The sequence below is a fragment of the Varroa destructor genome, unplaced genomic scaffold, assembly GCF_002443255.2.
Source record: "Varroa destructor unplaced genomic scaffold, Vdes_3.0 BEIS01000007.1, whole genome shotgun sequence".
Classification (NCBI taxonomy): domain Eukaryota; kingdom Metazoa; phylum Arthropoda; class Arachnida; order Mesostigmata; family Varroidae; genus Varroa; species Varroa destructor.
In genome coordinates, this window is record NW_019211460.1 from 9,718,231 (window position 1) to 9,744,931 (window position 26,701).

Here is a 26,701-nt window from a genome sequence, read left to right on the forward strand (position 1 = left end):
GAACTTACATGGTAGATACTTCACGTAGTGTCCGTATTTGCTGAGCTATCGAACAGGTCATAGAGAACGTTCGCCAGGTAACTAGAATCAAAGTTTCTGCTAGCGTTATGAATTGGTTTCCCCTAATCTGACCACTCTGGATTCGAGCTAAAGCTAAGCGGATGTTTAGATACGTGGATCTAACAATTGCCTTAAAAACTATATTACGATAAATAAACAAAGTATATGGTGGAGATTTTTCGATAACTGGGAATTTCGTTTTTACGGGCGACGTGGCCATATTGTGTGTGAACGCCAGGCGATTGGACGCATGACGCATAATTTAGAATTTCTGGATTTTGCCTGCGCACAATGTCCTGAAATGCTATATATATATATATATATATATATATATATAGCATTTCAGTCATATGAGTTCATATGAGTCGAACGAAAGCGAACAACGGTGTTGATATTCATTCAAAACGGTCTAATATAATTTGACAATTAAAAATTTAATAAATTTAATTGTGCCGAACTTAACTTAAGGCCTTGCGGTGGTGAGCGCTTTAATGAAAATACTATGATATTTTTCCCTGTCGGGCCTTACTATTATTACCTTATCTTGTTCACACTTTTCAGCTTTGTGTTTATTTGTCCAAATGTATGGCTTTAGCTCCAACCCGAAGCTAAATAAGCATGTTTATTGACTATAAGTTTTTCCAATCCCAGCTGAATGTCAGCATTAAAATATTCGTGAATTATAAACCCTCTGTTGTGGTGATGCGTACGTATAGTAACGTCGCAATACAATGCAAATAAATAATGTATGTAATAAAAAAAAAAACACCGCAATTAGTGATCGGTATAATGTTCGTGTGGACATTATCAAATCATCGTCCTTAGAGTTAACATAAACGCCATAAATAGCCCTAAAAACCCATAATATGGGTACGAAATCCGCCACATGTTTCATAATCGTCGAAGAAAACATATAGGCATTATGGAGAACAGATGACAGAAATGATAATAATAATAATAATAGTGCTACTATCTCAACTCCACCAACCCCGTTGGTGGAACTGACCAGTACATTACATGCTTTCCACTTGTTCTTTATATTTAAACCAAACCGTCCACGTATTAGCGAGCTGCCGTGGCGGCCACGCTTCTGACAGGGCGAGCTTTGTTGGAAATTTAAATGAAAATCGTTCTCCTACCCAATAACCTTCGTGGGGCTCAGTCCAGCGTGCACTGCTCAGCCCTATTCCCTATTGCCTTTACTCGTTCTCTTAAATGAGGTACTCATCGTAGTTTATGTTTCCAAAGTTACAATACGAGTCTTCACCTCGTTAGCAGACGTAAGAGTCTGCCTGTTGTTCCGCACGAAGCCGTTTCGGTTCTGCCCTCACGGTCACCGTGCCTCATAACCGTCGCTCGCTAAGCGAACTATGCCATGTGGGAAACGTCATAGTCGGTCGTCAGCAGTCAATATAGTGTTAATCGGTCGTTGTAGTTGTAGCGCGCTCCTTTCAGTCTGGTTTCTCTCCCAAGGGTAGGGATTTCTTTTCTATTTTTCCCGCCCCGCTGTAAAGGCTCTCAATAAACGCGCCTGTTTCGTATGCTTTCCATTTGCATGGTGGGGAGGCAAAAGGGGCACCTCGCGTTGCCACGCGCAAGTGAAAGTGAGTGAGTATGCCTGCGTATGTACGTGCCTGCGCACAAAAGTGCAGCACCCAAGTAAGTCACGATTTAATAACAACAGTCATTATGGTTCTCATCACAAATGTGTGAGCAGTTCGGCAGGCCAGCTAGTGACTGTTGGCTCGCACCGTTTTAACGAAGAGTGGGACTATTCCTAGAGCCTTTTCGTTACTGCTGTTTCTAGGGTCCCTCTCTAGTTGTCTTTCTACTCTGTTTTTCGTTCTATTTGAATTACCACTCTGCATGCGACGAGGGGTTAAATATATGAAGGACTTTTGAGAGCTTCAGGAAACGCACCAGCTTCTGTCGCTGTTTCTCCTCTGTCAATGGTTATGTGTCTCCTGGCGAGTTTGCCATGGAACCATGCGTAACTGCGTCCGTATGTGTGTCGCAAACGTGAATAGCCTCTCCATTCGACATGCGTTGAACCGGTACGAGGGTTTCGAGGAATTTCTACCGTTTGATCATCCAATCTCACCGTTTGCACGTTTTCATGCTTCTAGTAGAATGTCTGAGCGCCACCAATGCCACTGCCATATTTGCCGCAGCAATCATCTACTTTCTTCATCTAAGCCCATTCTAAGCCATTTTCTTATTTGCTTTTCAAACTACCTACACAATCATCTCTACACTCATTTTCATTGCAGCTTTTCTATTTATTCTATCCTATCAAACTCACTTTCTAGCCTAACTAAAGAAGTTATAAACGCTGAATGAAAAAACACGAATGGTCGGATGGCAAAAATAGCGGAACGCTCAGCATTTACAGGCAAGGAGCCTCTGAGCAACGTGTTCTCATGACTGTGTACGCGAGCGTGTAGTCGTGTCAATTGTGACAACGTTCGAAAGAGCATCACATAAAGGGCAGAAGAAAAAGAAGCAAACAAAATCTGCTTCCACTTCGACAAAACTAATTCAGCTATGTTGGGGCATGAAGCGTATGTTCCTTTTGACCCGGTTATGGGTTCGTGACTTTCGGGGGTTTAACGTGCCCTCTCTACGTTGAACTGTGCTGAGTGGCGCTTTTTTGGTAGTGGCATGCCAAAGGTGTGATTACCAAAAAGAAGGGCGCAGGAAATAGAATTGGCTACAATGGCATCAACTGCGAATTAGTGGCAAGCTAACGTTTGGGACGTTGGGAGCTGGGCCTAAATCTTGTCGTTGTCATCCATATCGCATATGGTACGGCTGATGTATGTACATCTGTGTAAAAGTATATTCAGTTTTAGGGGAAAATAAGGAGCAAAGACAGGAGAACGGAGAAAGAGCAGGTTCATGTATGCATGTAAATCTGTTCTATTCATTCTCACACGCTGAAACGCACTGTTCTGGAGAAAAAGGAAGATCCTTCCAATACGCTATTTCACTGTCTACTGCTGCTACGATGACAAAGCTAGGCCAGCGCGGGACTAACTTCTTACAGACCGTTTACGGACTTCCAAAGAGCAGACTGCACGTTGCCAGTATAGGCAACTTATTTGGGTGATTTAGAAGTAGGCCGTCGGTGCCCGTTCAAATCGGCAAAGCGATCGTTGCTCTCCTTACTTTTCCCTTTGTCGGCATTAGACAATAATTCAGTCAGTTGATACAGCAGCTTAATCTCGGCAGGAAAAACAAGGGAAAAAGAAGCATGGGCAAAGGAGAAAACGTCGACGATTGAACAAAGTTGAAGGAGGAAGAGTCCGGACCGACGGCATTGCGTACCAATGAGTGGCTAAGCGATAACGGATTGGAAAATTACTTTTTTAGGGCGAACGCAGCCCAAGAGCAGTCAATACCCACCACTTTTTGCCTTGCGCTTCCGAGACGTATTAGTGCTCCTCCCAGACCTTTATGAGGTAACGCTGACTGACTAAGTCCGTATGTAATTCCTACACGTTTATGCTCATGTCACAGGTCCCTTCTTCCTCTGACCTTCCCTTTTTAAGCTTTTGCACGCTTGGTTTGTCGGCCCGTTTGCACCCATTCTTATGTCAACGTCTCCCGTTATTTTCACTTAAAAGTCGAAGGAAGTGGTGTGTTTAACAAGCGTAACCTAACATAGCGCACAGCTGCCAATAATATCATGAAGATTTTTATCGTTGTCCCGCGTCTTATCTAACCCGAGAACTAGCGTTATAATGGCACGTCTTGACGCCGTTCCCTCCTTTCTACTCTCGCACGTCGTACGCCAATCATTCACGTATCTACTCAATCTGTTAACTATGCACTTAGAATACTCATGTGTCTTTAATATGTATTAGTTCTGATTATAGAAGGTTGATTGTTTTAATGTGTCGAACAAATATTTTCAAGGCTTCTTAGTAATTAAGGTTGAGCCGTCCCTGTTGAGACAGCAAACCCTTGTAGGAAAGCTGTTCGAGACCAACCAATGCACAAAGAAGCTATCTTCAAACGGAATAGTTCGACTCAGTACAATGTTTATCGGGTACCCTTAATGTGTGTCCAGTGCACGATCGTGCCTATCTGTAGTTGACGTATCGCGTGCATTTTGTTATTGTTTGCACACAATCACGTGTCCCATTTTGCTATGCCTGCCCTCTGCTCTTCATTAGCCCCATATGCACGGGGAGCTCATGGGTGTTTCGCTGTCCTAATACATTAATCAGTTGTTCTGTTCAATGATTCTATTGAGGATAGCGCACTCCTGACGTTCACTTCGATCGGCAGTTTTTTTTTTTTTTTTTTTTTGTAAAGATCAATATACACCTAAATACACCAGTAGGGTATAGAGGAGAGACTACTAAAGAATTTTTCTTTCTCTTCGCATTTTATAAAATCGATTAGTTTTCTAGTAGTATAGTAGTTGAATTTATTGGACTATTAATAAAATTTATCAAACAAGATATTTTATTAACAGAACTAACTAATTCAATAGCTTTTCACCAGTCTGAATCTGGATGATAGTTCTTCAAACTTACCCACTTCTATCCATTAATGATTAACGCTAAACCTACCACAAGCGGTCGATTCAAGCGTTTGCAAACATTTTTTTTTAAAAGATTACATACCTAAACGTCATTAAACTATAATTATAAAGATAAAACTTTTTTTGGTTAAACAGTGTTCGTTTTGATCAAGCACAGTGGGCGTAGGACTGTCGATAGGTCAAATGTTAAATACGTACAAAAATAATCAAGTAGAAGCTAAGTGTGCAACAGTGAAAACACAGAATTATTGTAAACGTAGAATTAATGTAAAATCATTACTCTTTCACGTTTGTGGCATAGTTATTTCTTTGCACATTTTGGGATACCGAAGCAGAATTCGACCCTTTTCGAGTTTATAGATATTGGAAAAGCGTTCGACGACAAAACAGTCAGTGCACGGAATACAAGGGGACACCATTGACGCGCATTCAAGTGGTGGGTGGATGGTCAGACAGCGGATCCGGTGTCTGCGTTCCTCGTCGATGTGCATCTATATGTGATTGCGTATGTGTGGTGTAATGTATACGTCTGCATGTAGGAGCTTACTTAACGAAGCTAGGTGCACACGCTAGAGAATGACGCCATCTACATCTATGAGCCGAGTGCACGAGTCAAGAGTTGTGCCAACTAAACGAGGACAATATTAGGGAGACACGTTATTAGAAGGACTGATCGATAAAATCATCAATGCTCAGCTTACTCGTTTCTGGTGTGCAAGCGTGCGTCCTCATCAGCTTAAATATCTCTGCTTATTACATAGTGCGACTGTTATGCCTGTCTGCCTTGCCCGTGCCTCCGCCCCCGAGTATCTTGCCTGCGGTCCAGGCGGGGCTGCGGCGTACAATCGTGCCTGTATTCGCGCCTCCCGCTGCGTTTCTATGTCACCTCAAACCACTAAGCGCCAACACCGACAAATACATATCTGAGCAGCCTATAGCAGAAGCATCATCAGACGATCACCAAACAACAATAGATGATAACAACAGTCTGAAATGCGAAAGTAACATGAAAGACGTACGAGGAATAAAGGAACGGAAGATAATGACGATACAATAAAAACCAACAAGAACCGCGACGTATCAACTGTATCAGACAGAGGCAGTAACAATAATATCAACCTCAAAAACGACGACGAAAACCACACTGATTATAGTAGCCATGAAGGAACGGTGGCGGAAATACCATGAGTCATTGCGGTGGTTATGGAAAAGCAGGCGGTAAAGAGGAGATAAGCCAATAGGATGAAGCAAAACCGAAGAGGAATTTAGGTTGATAACAATACGAGACCAGTTGGCGATTGCAGGCATTGTAGACGCTTCTCCGTAAAGAGGGCACGGAAAAAAGTGGCGTTACGATTGCTAACAACTAATAGCAATGGTACAATAGAGTTAGTGTCAGTCTCGAAAATCGATCAGATAGACGACAGTCACTTAGTCTCTGGCGAGAGTGTATGCTGGTATAATATCCATAAAGCTGCTTTACGCGCAGTAAGATTATAGTAGAATAAAAGCAGTCCAACTGAAGTCTTATTATTATCTGTTATTTCACTGATAATTAGTTATTATCTGTTAAATCAACAAAAGCGACCTAATAAACTTTCTGGAGATGGCCTTTTGGGGCAAAATTGATGCCGCGTCATATCCAGGCTGGCTCAAGGTCGACCGCATGGAGATTCGTTTGTGGCAATTGTCAGATACCCAACTTTTTTTTGTATAGGCAATCTTGTTAGTCTAATATAAATATCAGACTTAGATATATTTACACAGAGACTCACTTCATAATCTGTGTACCTTAATAATTAATCAAGACATTAAATTTGAATGCTACTAATCACGACTGAGTTTTTTTGTGAGTTTGGATCCTGAATTAGTTTCTTAGGTTAACGTCCAGACCACTGGTCCTGAGTAGGTTCAGAATTTGTCTTACGTAATTTAAGTATTGGAGTCAACAAAACAAAGTCAAAAAAAAAAACAAAAAAGTATAAAAATAAACTAGTATAAACATGTAGTAATAACATGCGTACAAATGTATGAGGTTCATCTTGTTAGAGCAACCAGAAAAGATAAAGTCTTATTATTAAGATTATAGATTCTTACTGTTGATACTGAATCTGAACCTAGCCTCCGCAAGCAACGGCTAGCATAGTGGCAAGCTTTATGCAGTCCCAAGTTACTTCAGAAATGATAAGAACTGAGTTTTATGCTTTCGGGCAAATCCGCGTTTTTCTATATATTTCCGCTTTGACTTTTTTTTGGTTGAAAATGCGCTTAGTAACCTTTGCCACTTTGACGATATGACCCATGAAGGACTATTCGATTGCCACTGTAGGCTTCCTAATCGACAGGAGCCAAACGGGAACCTATCCGACCGATAAAGAACAATAATAAATATGGCCGCGACGGATCGATTAACATACCAAAGTCGACCTCGTCGAAATGGGCCTTTTAAAGGTAGAGCCAATTAGATCGTCGAAAATGTAGACCTCGGTCCGAAATATTTTTCCAGTCTCAGCACATTAACCAAAAAACAACACCAATGTGATTTTTGAAAACTACAATACCGTATGGCGTAGCAAATACTAAGTATACAAATTGCTCACAATAGCGCCTACATATAGTATCCAATTATGGTGCAACTATTTTCCGCGTACCTTTTTGGTGCTAATTTTTTCATGTTTGCACCGGATCGTGCGCAAGGAATCGACCTCGGGCAGGCATCTATGTGTCTGGGCGTCTTCGATAAAGAAGGTAACGTGGGAATAGCACAATCGGCCGGTGTTAGTAGGAAGCAGCTCTATGCAGGAATTGTATCAAAGGTGAAATAGGGTAATGTACGTAAATTCTACTTTTGCTGTCCGCGGGCGCCCCGTCGCCGTGCAGGGATGAAAATAAAATCCCTTATAAAATACAGAACGAATAAGAGAAATGTTTAGATGCTATAACCCATGGTATGGCCATGTGCAGAGAGCAAACATATTGGAACTAGGCTGGGTATGAACTGTAATTTTTGACACCTGCCAACGTGACTAGGTGAAAATGATTGACGGTCCACATGAGCCAGTGCGCGTCTAATTTATTAGAACAATTGTTTTTTTTTTATGTTACTACAAATTAGATTGCGCCTATGGCGGATAGTGCAGTATACCAACGGGCAATGTTAACCGTTTTAAAAACTCTAGAGCATTAGATAGGTACAACGGGCTATAACTGAAATTGAGTCTCATTAAACGAGTACACGAGAGTCCTTTTAGAAACGATATTATCGTAATAGGTGAAAAAACCATTAGAAAAATAGTTCAAAATACTTCAAGGCGACTATGGCGAACACGTGATACAAGTATAAACATAAGTCGCGTTGAAACAGGTTTCATGATGACCCGGTATAGATTTTCTATAGAGTCCGCTGATAACTGCTGGCCCAGGCAAATATTACAACTCATTTCTGTTGCTACAGTGACGCATGAGACTGAGCTATTCCGCGGTCGATAGAGCCACGTTTTTTCTCGTAAGCATGTACATTTTTTTGTATAAAGAAGATTTTTTGCGCGTCATCGCCTTCGCTGAACACAGTCTGGTGGGGAACGCTAGGTCTGAAAATAACGACATGCATACAGAATACGAGCAGACTGCCAATAGCGAATTTCGATTTGTGTACGGTGAATAGCAACCTACAATTTATAGAATCGCCACTAGAAGGCGCCATATGACAATTATCGATTTAGGAGCCAAAAGGTGTTAATATTACGTTAGATTGATTATAAATGGATTTGTTAATCGGTAGTTACCGAGTGAAGAGTGGCCCTCTTCACAACACTGTTTATACTGATATATACTGTACTTCTGGTCGCCAAATAAACAGCGAACATCTTCAATCACGCCTAATCCGCTCTTAAATTTTATTGACGGTCGTCCATCGCTCTTCAAGCTTACGCGGAGTCTAATGTTAGTATTGCATGGCAAGTCCGCCTATCTAGAACACATCCGTGATGTACGTTCATAAACGGTTTAACCCAGTTTAAATGTTATCACTACAGGATCACTAACATTATTTTCTGAAATGTTTTTATTTTTTGTTTTGTGAGCTTATTCATATCTTTAAATACTTTGAGAATACAATACTTTCAGCAACACATTAATGATAAGACTCGTTCCTCTACAATTCCTTTTGTGTCGGCTTAGGTTAAGGAGCAGATACTATAGTCGAAATAACATTTTTAAAAAAATCGCTCGTCCCAAAGAAAAAAATGTATATCTGACTTTGGAAAAAAAACTATTTTTGCATTTTTTGCCATCGAATATATATATATATTTTTTGAAAAATATGGCTCGCTTCACATCCGTGCTACTTGCTTGTGCTTTTAAAAGGCTTAATGTTTACATTGGGTTCTGGAAGGTTACTGCTGACAGTTCCATTTTAGGCTAGCAGAGCAACCGCGGAACAAATAACGGCCCCACGATAATGCAGTAACGGCTTAATTGCATCGGAAGCATAACCATGAAACACTTGCTACGGGGCCGAAGGCGACTAGAACGCGTACCGGGATACCTGGATCTAGATAACTCAACTGAAGTATCGAAACAATGGGTAGTCGCTTCCGGTGTGTATGTTCAGTCATTATATATGAGAGAAGAATGAATAGGTCCCGAAACTATGGGAAGGTAGCATCCTGTTCGTTACCATGAAAGTTATAGAATCGCCACTAGAGGGCGCCATATGACAATAATCGATTTAGGAGCCATGAAAGTTTTGCTACTGCCAGGTTACATTAGATCATGTATTGCTTTTTTCCTTTCATGTTTTTGTTTCCTGGTACCCAAGTATTGTATGCTATTAGCAGGCGTTAGAGTAGATTCGGTAAAACCACAAGAAGTGCCTCGACTTCGGATTTCAAAAATTGATAAATCGGTACAAAGATGAGTAAATACGCAACGGCATTATTTTTTTTGATAACGTCAAAAGTTGCGGAGGAGATATAAGAAACGCTTTTGTGTATAGCAAACACTTTAGAACTAAAAGACTTTAATTCGTCGATCAGTTATCCTTATCACAGTTATTAGAAGCCAAACGGATTTTCGCAGGCATTCACTTATAGAATCTTACATGATATTCAAACATAAGTTAACCCTTACATTACTAGATGTAATGTACCCGATATTTGTATTCTCGTTGGTGTTTCGGACTCATCGTATTTAACAGCTTGATGCAAGGAATAAACAATGGCTAAACACAGATGCGGTACAAAATGATAATTTATTGCAGTCACAATGACCTGCTTAATGCTTAATGACACGTCCGCAGACACCACACACTTCGGTAATACCCTGTAAGCGTTAATACGATCCTGAGCAGTGGAAACCTCACACACCGAAGGACTGCTAGCGTCCTTTACCGGACTCGCCTAGGACCTTGATCGCCGTAGGTAAACGCCCTGCTGAAACGGCGAGCGTTATCTCTACGATGTCACCCAACTACTTCGTAATATTCAGAAATATGTGATAGTATTCTTCACTACAAATGATAGTACCTATAAGTGATATACACTGTACTGATTTATAGAGAGAAGCCGCGAAACTTTTCGAAAATGGACTTCCTTCGCTTTCCTATTTCCCAACGTGGTACTAGGTAATAATCAACGCGCCCATAATGGTGCATTCCTTATTTAAAAAGTTGTCCTCATAAGGCAGATAATCGCGTTTCCTGACCACTTCCTTTTTCACGTCTCGGAGACTTTCTGTTGGGACAGTTATTGGGGTCAGACTTGACATCGGTTAGGCGCGTGTAGCTTCGAGGTGTCAGTGGCGCACACATATATCCCCACCTGATGAGACAACTGGTGACTCCGTTTATACGGGGGTCCCTCTTAATAAAGTAGCACATGCTCTATAAATATATTGAAGATACATTTTGCAGCTGATAACGGGATTAGAGGTTTTCCTCAAACGTGTTGTAATTCTTTTTGGCCGTAGAGTCATGGGAGGTTATTGTGCCTGAGGTATCAAGGCGGACGAAGCTGCGTTTAAAAGTTCCGCACCATGCCAGTTCTTCTCTATGGGAAGCACTCGTACAAAGTATAACCGATATGAATGGGGTCTCGTGAGGGACCACACATAGCTTTATGTCTGGCTCATACGGACACGCAAGGCTCGTTCAAATAAGACGGCTCGCTGTTCGACAAGGCACATATTTCATACGAAAGACCTTCCTGTAGCACACAGACACGAAGCCGTGAACTACAATGAGCGGGAACGGAAATAGAGACATGCTATTTAAGGCTATCTGATTCAACGCAGTCTAAAATAAGATATACACAAACAGAAAATAGGCGTGTCTGGTACATGTGGAACAAGAATAATGGTGGATGTGATTAGAGGAACTACGCCATTTTTCGTTACGGAAAGCTTCAACGCTCTTTTGGGCATTTAGCCATCTCGATCAGATCCTTAGCGGCTTCCTCTTCAGATTTGCAATCTTCGATCGATTATCGATGAGTTTTACACCCTAATTTTGCTGTAACATACCAAAGAGTAAGGCAAATCGAAATCCCTAACTAACAAAGCCACTGATTCTTTACATTTATGTGTTTATTTTTAGCTATCAGTATAACCTGAAGGAGCAGTGCATGTATCATTTTTGAATACTTACACTTGTTCTAATCAGAAATTTTAAAATTCTAGCGTAAATCATATAGATACTATATACCAACCTTGTTTAGGTTTCTCACACGGTTCTATTTAATTTCTGTTTAATTTTGCAGAGATAAATTTAAAACTTTCTGGTGACAATCTAGCAGTCAAACAGCTGTTTCTCGTCCACTAATTTCTTTATCTATTTCTCACGAAAAATCGGCATTGAGCAGACATGCCGGACGCTAGCTAACATTATCTTGTTACATTTTGCTATCCAGCATAGAGCAAACTTGAACTTGCTTGGCCTAAATCTAAGTTCTAAACCCGGACACATGGCAACAAGATTTGAGTTCCACAAATTCTAAATTGCTTTACAATAAATGCTCGAATAGGCCGCTTTTCTCTATATATAATAGGTCCTACGAGGAATATATATTGGATCTTCAGTACAGTGATTTTCTCTTAATCCAAAAAGACGCATAATAAGAAATGATAAGTATCTTAAACACATATGTAACTATGCAGTTACTACCCACTGAAATAATTGGAAATTGCTATACTATTATATATATGCATACATTGTGTATTACTAGCGCGAAGCAGCAATTCTCTGGTCCCTATTAAGGTTTAACTGTTCAACTTAGTCAGCTGTATATATATATATATATATATATATATATATATATATAGCAAGTAGCATGTATCTATTATCGAGTAAAATAACCGATTATTTTCCCATCAGTAATGGGTGAGCTCTGTTGGATTAGAAGCTTTACGGATACGCTAAGTCCTATGTCAAAGGACATCAACTTAACGAGTCTTGCCCACACAGCCGCGGTATAATTTTTAGCAAGTACTATGCCTTTAAGTATATCTATATGTAAGTAGATATAGTAACGACTATTTAGAAGGCTCATTAAACATTTTCTGGATTTTCTATTATGCAGTCTTTTTTTTCTTACGTTGTACATCTGTATGCAATAATGCAGTCTACGGTTGGCTTGGGCCGATGAGCGTTTGACAGAAGGGTTGTCTGCTGCCTGCATCCACATCGAGTCATTTACAATGTCTGATTCGTTCAAACTGTTCATAAAGCCCCTAAAGTGACATGAATTTATGTGATGTAAGTAAGCCATCATGGTGACCAAAGATCGATTTATTCAACAACGGTGTTTATCTATATACGAAAGTAAATTTTTGGCTAACTTTGAGATGACTGTGTTCGTTACACTTGAGCGGTGCAAATAAATATAAAAATTGATTGATACGTCAGGAAAACGAGGGGTCTATCACTATTTACGGTCAACGTGTCGACTATACTAATTTTTATGCGTGAGAAGCTTGTGGATACGAGGCGAGAAATTTCGACCGTTCTATTACGGCTATACGTGCTAGGGAGCATGTGAACGAGTTTGACTATATCGGACACTCTAATAATGCTACTGCACCCCACCATCTCAGTTTGTTTGCTGGAAAACTTTTCACTGAATGATGATAGTACCTATTCATTGTTCCAATCCAAACACTTCAAAGCTGATCTTCAGTCGAGACAGAACGGTTGGTTTCAAGCTGTTTTGGGAATCATTTGGGTTTCTAACCTGTCAAATACCTGCATTAGTTAATGATCGTTTCTATAGTTGATAGGATTTAAACAGTGACTTTTTTTTTCTGAAAAATAGGAATAAAGCTTTCATAAAGATGTAATACCAAAAATACCTATACAATATAAGCAGTAACATAGTTTATATAAAAACATAATTAGTTTGTTTAAAGGAAAGAGCTTTGAACTTTACCCAGATGCTGATATTTCGAAATATATTATAGAACGTAGCTCAGATATTGACAATCAGTATACTACATTTATATTGATTATAGTATTTAAATGATTCTGGTGTTCTTGGCAAGTTTCCTATCCTTCTTTAAATTCATACAATAAAAAAAAAGAAAAATGTTGGATGCGCTTAGATTATTAAATAAAATATACTCTAAAGGAAACACTGAAAAGAAGACAAGGCGGTTAAAACAACAACGTCGATTTTATCAAGGTGTTCTATAGTCCCGTTTGGAAGAGACGCATAAAAGATAATAAATAGTCTGCGTACTCGCTAAAGCGCTTTTCGTAAAATCCTATTCCCGTTCTGCCAAGAATTCGATCAAATATTTCAATACTATACGAAAGTTATCGCTCTCGTAATTTTCCGGGTCAGCTTCTCGATGTCGTGATGTCCAAATCCTTCGTAATGCTTATCACGTCAACGGGTTCCAAAGGTCTCATTCCAAAGGTTCTCTTTAAAGCTCCTCGCACAAAAGCAAAATGTCAAATTTCAATATCCGTTTCTTTTTTTCTGAACTTTTCATTTTTCTGAATAGATCCCACGGGGGGCGAGAGATGTCAATCTTTTTTTTTGCTTTTTTTAATCGGTTGTGGGCCATAGACCGTCGTGATCCTGAAGTGGGGCGCGTCGCTACGAGTCTTCAAGTCCTTGGCAATCAGAGTCTATCGCAAACGGGCCGACAACTAACTCTAGGACAACACAGGGAAACGTTGATAAAAGCGAGAAAAAATGGAAGAGAAAGGAATAAAGACAGGCATAAGACCGAGTGACATAAGCATCGATCATTCGATCATATTCATTATCATCAACGTGTCAACAGCGCCACCATGGTCATTGCTGCGATCAGTATTTTGATAGGCTCAAGGCGGAGAGAGGGAGAGAGTGGGAGACTGAGGGCGAAATCAAGAGGGCAAAAAACAAAAGGAATATAATTTTTCACGGTTCAACGTTGTGTGTGTACGGGCTCAGCTAAGCTGGCCAGCGCAATTCGGTGGACTTATCAGCAAGACGGAACTTAGGACACGTTCGACCGTAAAAACGGATCAAGCGAATATGTACCAGCGTACCATAGCACGAAACGTAGCTCGAATTGAAGCATTGGTTAAAATGTGTCTGACCAGACAACTAACTTCCAAACCGCAGGCCAGCAAGATTGACCGGGATTATGTAGCCAATGACATCTTTGCGGCGATGCATGCACAAGGTAGAAAAGACGGAATCGTGTTAATACAAACTATATTTTTAACATTGTAGTGGAGCAAAATTAGTGCAAACGATGCCTCCATGACAAATAAAAGGGCAACCATAGTTCTCACTCAATTAGATTAGACTAGTTTAAATCTATGAATATATTGTTTCGATGTTGTGTTCGCAGACGACGTTTTACACGTTTTTCCACTTTTTTGGTTTTGTGTCAAAATGTTCATTGATTGATCTTTGAACTGCCTCGCTCATATAGTCGCAATAATGTTAAACAGATTGAATTTATTCCTTAGTAATGCAAACCATATATAATAGCGGGTAGTGTATTGACAAAGATGAGGGCAGGACCATTAAGCCGAATGGGGTGAGCAAACAGCTATTGGTCGAACGTTTAAACGTACGAAGTTAGCAATAGAGAGTGTGTTGTTCGAAGTGCTCTTGAAGAGTAAGTTAATATTTCATAACGAAACTTCTTTCGTATGGAGAGTAGAGGTTAAGCTGTTCAACAAATCAGTAGTTTGAGCAGTCTGAAAAACTTATACTCACAGAGTTTGAAACTAGTATGTTTATTTTTATTTCCGAAATTTCATTCTCGACTATATAATCGTTATTCTTTAAATACACTACAACTCAACAACAAAGAAAATACAATCTCAACTTTTTTTTTTTGTTAATGCATAAGTTACTATAAATAAACGCTTCTATTGCGGCTAACTTGTGGTTGACACTATTTTATTTTATACTTCAAACTATAGGACTCTCACTGCGGCTGCCTTCTACGAAATTAATAACAGCCTACACATTGAGATGATACGTATATACGTATATCTTTTTAAAGGTATTGTAATAACTGAATGGATTTTCCAATATCCTGAATGAGGCATTTGTAGCAAAACGGCTTGCTGTCTTTCATTTTGAATCTAATACAAAAAAAATAATTTTTAATTTTTTTCCAGCTTAGGTGTTCTCTGAAGTTGCCAGGTAAGAGTACCATGAGATATAAATTTTATGAGGCTTATAAGCTTCAAGCCTTTTTTCATAGTACATGCTTCACGTAAGCATGTAGAAAAGTGTTTGTGGCTTTCTAGAAACGAAGTGGCCATTGGAAACAGTGTACGCTGTTGTTTTCAGATACTTCAAAAAAGCTCGTAATTATGCATACCTTCGGCGAGGGGATCTCTGAGCGTATCTGCTCCCAGGCCTACTTCAAATGTGTTGTTGCTGGTTTACCCATGATGAGAAAGAATAGGCTTTTGTTAGAAATCTCGTAGGATAGAACTCCCTACAAAAGTGTTGACGCGCACCAGCTAACAGAAGATTCTAAAATATTTGTATATATGCCAACGAAGTACATGAAATTAGGCTATTTCGCGTGGAAACTTTGAGAAGAGTCTTTTAAATCGCATTAAATACAGAACACAATGTCAACCATTGCACGGCAGTTTGTAAGAGAAACTTCACTGATCTGGTTTGATTGATTGAGCAGAGGTTTCTTAGATGCAGCGATCCAACTTTTAGCCGTTTGGATTCTGATCTTCGTGAATGGATAACTCTATTTTAACGTGTGGTGTACCAGCTGAAGTTTTTTCTTCTTAGAAAATAAAAGGAACACTTTATTCACCACCCAATTTCGGGAGCCATTTTTATACAATGAACCCGTACTGTACCATATTACGTTTATAATATTTCGAGTTAATACGATTTTTCTTACAACATTTTGTACAGAGTGCTTTTCCATGTGTTGCCTTTCTATGTGAGCCTCATCCTTTTGAAAACCTGACCAAGCCCTTACCTCCTGAATATTTCGTTAGCTAACAGTTTATCTTCCATACACCGATCAACCTGCACGTCCAAACGCATGTCTTCATAGTGAGCGAACTGATGACAAATTGTGTTCAAAGCTGCAGTTGACTGAGTACCCTTTTATGAAAGGTAACACCATCAGCAACGCTACTATCTATATAAACAAGCACAGCTGGAAAAAGCAACAAACAGGCTTTTCTAAACTTGATCACTAGTCCTTTTCTTTGTTGAGCGACAGAAACAATATACACGTGCATCTCGGAATGCGTAAGTCCGGCACGTTACCATACGCACTCTTCTGCATACTACACTTTTGGAACAGTGAAGATAAATTAACGAGCTGCTATTGCCTTTAAATCTAGCTCAAAGTTAACAATTTGTTAGCTCTGCGTGCCACCTGCACGCGCTTATGTCAACTATTTATATATAGTTGTATAGAACACGAGATCAGATAGATGGGCTATGACAGAAGGAAACAAGACGTACAGGCATGTAAGCACGAATGTGTAATGTAATCATCATGATTAGCTGATAATTGAGATCCTATTTACATTATGCAGTCTCACATTTTCTCGAATATTCCCATTGTATCTCTTGCTTGATTCAGGCGGCGCTGATAATTGGTACCATTCATTTTTTCTTAGTATATTCTTCCTCGATATCACTATTGACATTATCGGCATTTGCTGTCTGCCGAATATTATATTGCTTAGCATTCTTTAGAGAGCCAAGTGTTATCTTGTCCTGGCCTCAAGCGTTGGCCAAGTTTTTACATCGCCTAGAAAATCAGCCTGACCTATCTCATCATAAAACGTGTGTTAAAGGTTGGGTGGTACCACGGTGCTAGACGTATCTGTAAAGGAACATCTGGTTACATGGAGTGCAGATGTAGTCCGCACTTGACATCTAAGGTCTCTGCCGCATTGCGGACTTTTTTTTCGAAAAGAATGCACCTTTACGAGAAGGTCCATTATTTCGGAGAAGGTTTGGATTTTTGCTAAAGCCGATGTTGTGCGCGGAGACGTGTAGGGGCCTTCTGGTGTTCCTAGTGTTGTTTAGTCAAGCGTATGGGAACGGCTCATGGAACAAATTTAAATGAAGATATTTAGTTGAATTCGAGCCGCTTCGTATTCGCGCATCACGTATTTTCCGTAAGACTTTCTTGTCAAGCTCGTAGCATGAACTTTTGTTTTCATAAGTTGAATAATAATTCGTGCAACTTGTAACATACTCATTGCTGCTTATTTACTTAAGACGTAGCTAGCGGATTTTGGTCTTACAAATCATGTAGAAACATCTTGCCTTTGTGAACATTCAACACCGAGATAATATTAGATGGAATCATATAGGCTTCAACTAGATGAGCAAATTGATCAGTTTTCATAGAATAACAATTTTAGTATGTTTTTCCAATTCTCCAAGTTGCCAAGTCCCAACAGACTGCATGTGGAGGTGCATTTAGAATGATAATATTGTTGTAGAAAGAAGAACCTCTCTAGTTTGAACATTTCCAATGAAGAAGAGTCGATCATCCGTTTAAGTGTAGTTATGAAGATAACCTGCAATTGAAGGTAAAACCATCGAGCCTATATACAACAAAACTTTACATATTAAAATCAGAACCTGTGGCTGGCTGGGTTTTATTAAATTTCTTCCAACAGTAAAAGTTATTTTATCCCTTTTTTTTTTTTTTTTAGTACAAGTGCGTGTTTATTCAGTAATGCTTGGGATATTACATACTGTAACGTAGCATTCGTAATATCTCGTATTACCTGTGCTGCAATTAGCATTCGGTATTCAGTATATAGAAAATATTATACTGCATTGCCTCGGGGCAATGGGATACCATGCTCGGCTTAGAAGATTTTTTTAAACTAACCATTTCCTTTGAATCTATTCTATTATTCAATGGCCGAATACCCAGCTTGTAGTTGGCCTTGTCGAGTAAGGTCAACTGGTGAATTGTTAAGTCGTCCTATCGGCAGAGGGTACCGAACGAAAGGTCTATCGAACTATCAATGTCTTTTCCTACAGCGGCTCTTTAACATCAAGCTATATATTGATAAACTTCCCAAATGAACACTCGGTTAGAACTAGTTGGAGGGTATAAAGCTGTTGTTTGCAAAATTATACGTTTAGCATAAATTTATACTTGAGTATAACCTAGTGGAGTAATTGATTCATAAAACTACGTAAATGAATTGGAAAAGGTTATTGAGGCGCTAGACATAATCAGTCGTTTTGTTTTTAGTAAATGAAACGCGATCTTTTAGGGACAGGAATCTGAGAGGTTCAGAAGGTATGTATAGGATTTTCATTGTAACTCCGATTCTTTCCGAAGCGAGTCGAGCACGTTTTAGGTTAAGTCATATATTTTTCATTAATTCTTCGACCAAACCAGACATTTCCCGAAGGAAATTGAACTGGATTAGATAAAATTTGACATTTTTCAGACCAGGTCGGGCATTTACACGGAGCCAAAAATTGTGTGTGTTTTTTTTTTTCGGAGCTTCGATGGTACGTTGTAATGGTATAGTAATGAATTACTAAAAATAGGAGCCTATCTGATAACACACAGCTGTACTGTATAGGGTATTTTAATGTTTTCATAAAAATTGACTCTGGGTAAGAACTTTCTACGGCGGTCAGGGTGAACCTTTAACATGGCGGCATTGAATATTTGAAAGCACGTTTCTACAATCGATCGCTTTCCATTGGCAGAGAGAATTGCATTCGTGGACATGGTTAACGACAGGCCCTGTGTTTTGCTACATCAGTTAATACTGCCTATTCGAGTGTTTTCGATAATTTTGAAAGATCACTTAAGAAGCGAATACTAGTTTACAAACACCAGTCTCCTTTTCTAGATAATTATTACGGCGGTGTGGAACCAAGACATACTGTAAAATCTACTAAAATTATATAATTTACCTGTGTCTATTCTATTTGTTATATAATGGCTCCGATTTGTACGTGCCATATATGTATTAATCTGAAAGCGGCGTTTGGCCGTCCTACAAGACCAACGTACTAAGGGTCGTAACCATTTTTATTGACCCATTAAATATGCTTCTAAGCAAAGTAATGTACTCCACAATCTGCATATTAAGATCCCCTCAAACATGCTTGAACCGTTGTCAGCTAAATATTTCATTTTATTATACCACACATGTTGCTTTAGTAACTAATCTGCTCATTGATGACGGACTTATTTCGGTAAAATTATGCCACCAGCCTGTTTCTTATGCCTGTAGGCCAGCAAATAATTAAGGACATACGATGGTGCCAATGGTTTAACTGCGACGCTAGCTTATTACTTTTGTATCCCAGCTCGCTTTTGCATGGTGGCCGCCTACTAGAAAGTCATTATATCTAAGTCATAATTAGTAACTCAAAGTCATAATAGCGCAAGATTATATCAGCAATTATCATAAGCGTACATTTTGAACAGATAACGTATCCTCAAGTTTCTCAATGCTCAATCGTATCCTCAGTCTTTAATATGCCTCGTTGATTTGGCCTTGTCTGGATAAAACCGAAAATTTGTAATTAATATATTTTTTCAGTTATCTAGTAAGATACCATCATCGTTCAATCGGTAACACGCTTTTCTAACTGAGACATTGCCATCCAGTTTCCTGCTAAAATTCACCAGTTTATTTTGTTTGCTTACCTAGTTAAGCTTGCGGTGGCTATTTCGCTTACACAAAACGCCCCATGCTTCTGTACCATCCCAGGAGTGCACTTGGAATGCAGCGAGGTGTCGTATGTTTGCTTATTAGGGCCAATGCCGAATACTCCTAAGGGAGCGATTCAGTCATCCTCGACGTCCTATTCGCTGACAGGACGTGAGCAGACCAATATTGACTACGGTATATCTAAACACTGCTTTTTCCTGGGAAATCATCTCTTCCAAGGGCAACATCCCATACCATAACTATGTTCAAGACACATGAGCAATTGAGACTAGTTACCGACAGATTGCTCTTTGATAATTAGACTAAATTGAATTGAGATTTGTTTTACCTCTCTCTTTTTATAAGTTTTGATGAAATAAATGTATTAAATAGATTTATACCAATACGTGATACATATAAACCGCACAATTCTGAACACCCCGGTGCTTAAGATAAAAGACAGATAACGTTCATTAACAAAGCTTTAGATTTAACAAATTGACACAACTCTATAACAATTTCTGGAAACGTTAATCCGCGGCAAAGGCCGCGGCCGGGAATTAATGTGTACATTTCGTTTAGCGAGCCATTCATCTTCCAGCAATCATCACATAGGTGGTGAGATCTAACAGCTCAAGGATGTCATATATAATCGATAGGTATGTTTTAAGAAGGACTACTTTACATGACTAAAAGCCGAGATCCTAAGATCGACGTCCAGCCACGTAACAGTCTTAAATAACTAAAAACAGGCCAGAGTTAGAGCCTGGTTCAAGTTACTCGAAATTAACTCAGACTACCCTGATCGGATGTCAAACAACCGACGGAAAAAAACATTGCATCGAGCCCTACATATCGGGTCCGATATTCTGCAATAAGTAAGTTTGCTCCTCGTGGGCTTTTTACAGGAAACTTAAACAGGCTTAGTTACAATTTGCAAGTAGCAAGATTTTGCGGCTCAGTTTTGCGGTGATTCAATATAGAAAGGGCAGAGGCTGAGAATCACCCGCAGGTTGAAAACCCCTTTAGGGGTGCCTTGGAGTCCCATTAAAAGGTGTTTATTATGATTCAATGGTATCGTGCTATCAGTCCATTGTTGAAATTGCAATGATGAATTGATTAATTCCAATTTTGTTTTAAAGCATTTTCTTGACCCGCAGTGCTTCACCAAGACGAGATTTCAAAAATTTGGTTTGTATGGCTCTATGATGTGTGCGTTTTTTTCACACGCTCACATTCATCATTCATAATTAGTTCTGCCATATATTTACATATAATTGTGATTTTTCTAGTGCTGTTACTTGTCTCACGTTATATATATATATATATATATATAAGAAGAAAATTTGTGTCTAATGACGATGGCGTAGACCTTAATTGAATCACAAAAATGGTCGATCGTAGAACTGTTTTGCCTTCGTACCGCAGAAATTTTGAGGGTAATCTTTGCTTCGAGGTTAATGTGCAGTTCTTCTAAAAGAGCGCATATGTGCTGGCATATAAGATTAAAAAGGCCGCTGCGTAATATATAGTTCGATAGGCTATTGTTTAAACGATTGTGTACAGTCAATAATAACATTGTGTAGTCACTCTTGCTAGCGGCCTGCTGACAAACATAAGGCTCATCTTTGCCTGGAAATAAATCTTCTTCGGAAAATATTAATTTTAATTTTAAACTTATTCACACGAAGAACACATAGAAATTTAGCTATGGATAAATAATATATATATATATATATATATATAATCGCATAGAAAGCGGTAGGCCACCCCTTGAGAATACGAAGGCATACCATTAAAAAAAAATTGCACATAAGCTAAATTTCATTTTGAAAATAAGATTCAACCGCAGTACAGAATCCCCTAATATGTCTTAATTTTCCTAAATCGAGGTGCCTGTATAGCTATCCAGAGTAAATTATCAGTTTATAGTGTCAGCGAGAATTAATCAACTGGTGTCTTTGTGCAGAAATACGTATTCATCGAATCTGACAGGCTGAGCACCATTTTAAACAAAGTTCCTTTGGCTTCTACTGGGAATCTGTCTGCCTTGACCAAATTACGTGGGCAAAACGGTTTCATGTCGCTCACTTAAAGAGTATCGCAAAGATAATGACTGCCACATTATGTCAACAGTTAAAAAGGTCGTATTGAAGCTTAGGTACGCCATTTTTCGTTCTTCTATTTTAAATTAATTTTGGTTTTCGGCTGTGGTTCCGAGATGAGTTAGCTTGTCTATTCCTCTGAAGAAATGAGCAAATCAAATGGGGGGAAACCTTCCCGGCGGAATGATTATACCGTCCCACTTCTTTTTATTTGTAGGAGATACTAGAAGTTAGCTTCATTGGCCATTTTTAGTCACTTCCTCAATACGCTCACCAACCTCGATAGCAGCCTCAGACAAATCAGCAGTTCGAACGAGTTAACCGCTCTGGACAAAAATCATCGTGATATCGATACATCATGAAATACAGCAGCTCTTTCAAATGTGCGGCTATAGTTCAATCGGGTCAGACTGGATTATTCAAAATTATTTACTATAGTGTACTACATTATGTGACTAGGGCATTGCCCACTTAGAATCTTCCTTTCTGCTAGAAAACGATGTATATGTCAGTTCTTTGAAAAAAAAATGCGCTTGTGTCTTATAACAATAATAATAATTCTAAATATCGAACTGAGTGATTGTGCTTAATCAACTTTATACACGTGTGTACAGCATCCGTCCGCTTTTATCTATGAATTTCCGGGTTTACTCAATTGTTTACCCCTTTTCTGTACCGTAACATACTGTATGCCATCCTGCACTTTCCTGGTCAAATCCTAGCGTCCAAGTTCAGGACCCAAATTGGTTGCACTTAGGTTATGAACTGTTGCGTTATCGTTTCTACCTTCATGCGGATATCTTACGCTTCTCCTAGTAACTTGGATCAATGAAACAAACCATTACGCTGTTAGAGTTACTCCGTTGCTCCCGTTGCTGTGCGATTCTATTCCTCTCAGCAACCTGATTGAATTGCTTACGTAACTGGGCTGTCTTGCCGCGACAGCTCAGCCATCTGATTCATATTCGAATTCTACCTCAAGATAGGACTGAGGCCGTTTTTTGTGTGCTTGAGAAATGGAGCCAACAAGCACTGCAGAAGAGAGCACGTATTGTTTTTGGAAATACTTGACCGTTCCTAAAGAGAAGCCGTATTCGATTCCGTAGCAGACGATAAAAAAAATTGCATTGTTTCCGATAATCTAATGCTTACTGAAAAAAAGCAGGAAAACGTTTTTTGACAATTTTTTCATCAGGCTAATTTATAAGTGCTGCTGAGATAACTTAACACCGTTGTCGAAGAGGATAGTTGCTTTTGTATACATTGGAATATATTGGAGCTTACACTAGAGTTTCTTAAAATCTATTTTAGCATAAACACTTTTCGATTCAGATATTTCATCTTTACCCGAGCGTTTTTCCTCTAGGTAGTCAGAGGTCTTTTTATGATGGTCAGCATCTAGCTAGACACTTATTAGCTTCAAATTATAGTAGTAACAAAAGTGCTATAATTACGAACAAGCTCTTTTAGATAAAATGGAAATATATATATATATATATATATATATATATATCATACATTTTTTTCAAAGGTATACAAATGATAATAGCATATGTTACTTATCTGATTGTTTTATAGCGTGTCATATAAGTGTGTTTGACTCGCATTACCCCTTGTCTGTGATCCGGTTTCTTTCCGTATTTACTTGGTACCCAGACCCAGCCGACCTGCTCTAGGTCTTCTATTTTCTTCAGTCGTTCAGAATTCATGCGGTTTCCTTGCTTACCTGCTTCAAGAAACAACCTCTAATTGCCCGTATCATACTCGCCGGACCAGCGCTCTTATCTACCACAGTGGGCCCTCAGAGGGGCTATTTTCGAAAAACTTTTTTATTATGCACCGCCTTTTTACTCAAGCCTTTCTTTAGTCTGCTCGTTATTAACTATGATTCTCGCTATTAACCCATTTTCCTGGGACTGCCTAAGGTCGCGGTCCAATATGACGCACGCACTTTAAGGCAGAAATCGACGAGTGGATACTCTGTGTAAAAACAAGCTTTGCTGCGAACGATGAGTGCAGACCTATTCGTTCTTTTGTTCTAAGCTCACAGATCACGATGGTACTTATTTCGTTTTTTTTTTCACGTATAATATCGTTTATTTTATGGGGCATCGGGCTATGCATTTTAAATTCGTTTAGAATTTTTTTTTTATAGATTTATGTAATACCACATGTCCGCATCGTACTCCTTGGTAGAAATAAAAAATTGGTTAGATTAATGTATTTGCCCTGACGGACGCGTATGTACTAATAATAATAGCTATAATACAATATATCACTATGTGACAGCGTATACGCAAGTGTCGTTTATCTATTGTATCATCATTCCCATACAAAGTAACAAATTCTTAAAAAATTAAGCTTCGAAAATAAAATGCTCATTCCAAAAATCAGCATAATTTTTATTGGTAAACCAAATTAAGCAGTAATGATATGTAACTATTGTATAAAGTTGAATAGGTAACTAACCGGTGATCAGGCTAAAAACCGCGCCCCTTTTTGTCTCAGATGCGCAGATTAAAACTTGACGAAGAAAATTGATTTCCGCATTTTGAAGGGTTTTCAAAAAGTTGCTATAAAAATCGATTAGACGAAGGCAATTTTTTAACCAAACATTTAGAGGAAACTGCAAAATTTTCAATAGCGACTATAGTACTTTGTGAAAGTGCCAAGTTTTCGTCCTCGCTCTTTATGTCAGTGGAAAATCTTGTACTTCAACCGCCGTGTCATCCAAATTCGCTTCGTCACTAACCTTGTGAATATTTCTACAATGTAATACCACTACAAAACGATATTAGCGATTGTCCAACCCAGTTTTACGTGCTGGATTTGCTTAGTATTTTAAATACGATAGTGCGTTACGTCGTGGGCCATTTTTGCATCAAATGATTGTGGCCATCTAATGTTTACCGTGTTATCATTCCCTTAATCCAAACGAATTCACGTTACGTCACATTGAGTGCGTGCATACTCTGAGAAACGTCGTTTTTGACGGTACGATGTTTTTGCAACAACAGTTGATTGCACTTCCAAATACAGTGACCAAACGTCAGGGATTACACAGGCAATATACCAGCCTCTATCCTTGCTGTGCATTAGGTGCCATACCGTCACAGAAGCTTAGGTAACGTTATTTAATTGTTGCTCATTATATACCTAGTAGGTCGTCGAGACTTTGGACTTACTCGCCTCGAAACGCATGAAAAGTCACGACTTCTTGCAGGAAATGTAGCTGTAGTCCCTTTCATGTTGCCTTTGTGTTTCTAGTTAATGCGTTAAAGTTTAAGAGCTACGCTTATAAGGTCCCGGGCAATGTTTTTACCTGGGATATCTACTCGAAAAATCGAACGATCACAAATCGCCGTTCTCGATATTTCTGCTGAGGGAAGCATAGCTCACGTACGCTTTACGTCAAGAGCGGGTATGAAGTGCTGAATTAGACGACAGGATGCCATATCATTAGTAAGATCGTACGCTATAACGTCGCACGTGCCAATATTATATAATTTTCTTCAACAGATGACACACATAATTTCCAACTGGTCTGCAATTAGAAACTAAATAAAATATGCACGAATTCGGTATGTGTTGCATAGTCATACGTACGATTGATGCGCTGATTTCCATTTTTATACGCAGCCGTATGAGTGAAACTTAGATGGAAACGAGAAAATTTCTAGTGTAACTTCAACTTATATTAGAAATAAACTTAGGTTCATTTTGCTATGTTAATGGCATATTTGATAAGCGCAGTTGTCGTTTTGAAAATCAGTTTCTGTTCCGACCGCCAATTTCAACGGGTTCTCTCTGAGCGCAATGATGCCGATAGGTCCGGTTAAGAGCACATACACATAGGTAACAGGTAACAGACGGGCCTTAAGCATGTTTATTAACACATAACTGATGGACCTGAAAATAAGCGGTGATTCTCTAGTTTGCATTACCTTGCAAGGACTATCGTTAGCCGGTCGACACGTTCCAGACAAGGCCAAAATGAGACCCTTCACAAGATTGATGCATCTTAGGCCTTCGCAAATTTCGTATATACAAGGCGATCAATCTGATCCCTTTTCTAGTGTTCCTGCTACGATCTATTTTAGCGCTAGAGTGGTCCTTGGCTAGCGATAATCTATCATCTAGGCAACGGTGCAAGAATTTTGCTGGCTGGTCCAATGGACTGAATCAATTCGAAGCGCTTAAAAAATATTCATATTGAGCATTCACGAAGATCAGTGCTTATGAGACAAGAAAGGACGAACGATCTCGCTCTGCATCGAATGAGGCTTACTGTACAATCTTTATTACCTTGATGTTTTTTGATGTGACCGGCTTTATATTTGCATTGACGTAACCACCGTCAATGTTAAAATATCTGACAAACGTGGGCAGACTAAATATGAGAATATTGTAAATAGTCGTCAAATGTCTTTCACGTATAGCTTAATAAGCTTTTTTGCTCAGTACAGCTGCCGGCTTGATTTCTAGATACCTATTGCTAGCTAGATAAATAATGCTAGCAGACAGGCCGAAAATCTTCTACGCTTATCTTCAAGATCAAACTAATTCTTCACGTTAATTGGCTTTTAAACTCGTTTCGATATTTCGCTTGGAAGAACGAACGATCTTAATTTGTATAGTCACGAATGTATTTTTTCATTAAAATCTGACAACACCGGCTGCCCAATACAAGCTGCCCATAAAAATTATACCGACTCAAACGATTTCCAAATAGCGGGGCTAATTTCCACTTTATACAGCGCTAATTCATTCATTTGTACGTCCCCTTCAAAATGTAGACTCCGAATTATTAATCATTAGTAAGCGTTTCTATATATATAT

General features: G+C 39.1%; 1 long non-coding RNA gene across 2 annotated transcripts in view; it reads left to right on the plus strand.

Annotated features, from left to right (window-relative positions):
- The first annotated feature begins 24,888 nt into the window (after positions 1-24,888).
- LOC147754287 (uncharacterized) overlaps positions 24,889-26,701 on the plus strand; it is a 10,103-nt gene continuing 8,290 nt past the window's right edge. Inside the window, exon 1 of one of the 2 annotated variants that reach the window (XR_015317468.1) lies at positions 24,889-24,986. This is a non-coding gene — a long non-coding RNA (uncharacterized LOC147754287). The remainder of the gene's footprint in view (positions 24,987-26,701) is intronic. The other variant, XR_015317467.1, reaches the window with a different exon arrangement.